Source organism: Sinocyclocheilus rhinocerous, unplaced genomic scaffold (genome assembly GCF_001515625.1).
Source record: "Sinocyclocheilus rhinocerous isolate Xijiao unplaced genomic scaffold, SAMN03320098_v1.1 scaffold343, whole genome shotgun sequence".
Lineage (NCBI taxonomy): Eukaryota > Metazoa > Chordata > Actinopteri > Cypriniformes > Cyprinidae > Sinocyclocheilus > Sinocyclocheilus rhinocerous.
The window spans coordinates 168,992-171,199 of record NW_015626871.1 but is presented as its reverse complement, the minus strand read 5'-3'; positions in this window follow the sequence as shown (position 1 = coordinate 171,199).

Genomic DNA, 2,208 nt, shown 5'->3' with positions numbered 1-2,208 from the left:
TAAAGCTCCAAAAATTAAAAAAAAAAAAAATGTATTTGCTAAAAATTTTGAGTGAAAATTTTTTTCACTCAAAAATTGTTTGTGAATTTCATAAATGTGACCCTGGAGCACAAAACCAGTCATAAGGGTCAATTTTTTGAAATTGAGATTTATACATCATCTGAAAGCTGAATAAATAAACTTTCCATTGATGTATGGTTTGTTATTATAAGACAATATTTGGTCGAGATATTTGAAAAGTGCAAAAAAATCAAATATTGAGAAAATCGCCTTTAAAGTTGTCCAGATGAAGTTCTTAGCAATGCATATTACTAATCAAAAATTAAGTTTTGATATATTTACGGTAGGAAATTTACAAAATATCTTCATGGAACATGATCTTTACTTAATATCCTAATGATTTTTGGCATAAAAGAAAAATTTATAATTTTGATCCATACAATGTATTTTTGGCTATTGCTACAAATATACCTGTGCTACTTATGACTGGTTTTGTGCTCCAGGGTCACAAATAATTACAAAGAAATGGCAAGAATCACATTGAATAAAATAGTGTTACTCCCATAATGTTTTTTTTTTTGTCCATAATCATGTAAATGTAAATAATGTTAAAACATACTCCCATCATTTTTTATTTACCTTTTCAAAAAGTCATTTTTATAGTGAAATTGTGTACTATATTCCAAGTCATCTTAAGTGACAACTTTCTGTGAGGAACAGAATGATTTTTGTCACAACAAACCCTAGTCACAAGTCACTTTCGTTGTATAAAAAGAATATGTTGATCATCATATCAAACTTTTCCTTTTGTGTTCACCAGAAGAAAGACAATCATTTGGCTTTGAAATGATGTCATTTAGGTGTGAAATATTCCTTTGAGTAAGACTTGGTTCAGAAAATGCTTCAGAGATTTGTAGAGGAGAAGAGCTTTGGGGCCGTAATGCTCAGAGAGTTTGGCTGCGTTTCAGGGAAAATAAAGCTCCAGAATGGAAACACACATTAACCAGACTGCATAGATCTATGGTCAAAGGGCGAAGACCTCTCTGCTACATTAAACAAATATATCATCTAGAAACAGACCAGAGAGTGAAAAAGGAATAAATAGCTGTAGTGGTACTAGTTGAAATAAGAAGATGCATGGTGTATGGTGCAACGTTTCTTTTCTGTGTAGTGTTCTTGAAGATCAAAGAATCACTTGGTGGTGTTTTTGATTGGTTGGCTCTGATTGTCGTCTTTGCGAGCGTATTAAGGGCTCTAAGGCTCGGACTGACGTCACTCATTACATTTAGCATGCTGAGGTCACGACCTCTCTGATTTACATTTTTCAGAAGGTTTTTTGTCTAACGGAGGCCATTCGTGACCATTTCAGCCTGACATGGAATACAGCTTGTGGATATGTTCTTGTGTTTAATACTCTAATCAGTAGCCTATATGGGTCCAAGATGAGACAAAATTAAATTTACAAAAGTGATTTTATATGCACAGAAAGCATATTAAATGCAAGTGTCTACTATAATGTTTCAAATAACTTTTGTGAAAAACATCAAAGTATGAGTGAAATAATGTTCCATCATCATTCAGCATAACAGATATATTTATGTTAAAATGAAACAACATTCTGTACTTATTAAAATATATAAAATAATAAATGATCATACTAATGGGTAAAACCTAGTGGTTTAAAGGATAGTGACAAAGACTGGTAAAGATTTAAAATTACAGTTTATTATATTATATTATATTATATTATATTATATTTATTATATTATATTATAAATATGCCTGACAAGATTTCTTGGTATGCAAACTAATAAAACTAACTAATAAAATTAAACAGGACACGTTCTAATATACTAAAACATTATAAAGTACATTTAACATTTTTGAGGAAACCTTGACATACATTTTTTTAGGATTCTTTAATAAATACAAAGTGCAAAAGAACAGCATTTATTTGAAATAGAAATCTTTTGTAAAATTATAAATGTCTTTACTGTCATTTTTGACTGTCTTTACTGTCATCTTGATGTTATCTTTTATTGTTTCATAAGTTTCAAAGAAACAAATCTAAACTAATCGAAATAAATCTTAATATTTTCAAAGAAAAATGGAAATATTTTGAAGTTCTTAAGCTTACTGGGGTCATAAATCACGTTGGGAATCACAGCTCTTGTGCTGTTTTACAGCGGTCATTTCTAAAAAAAAAAA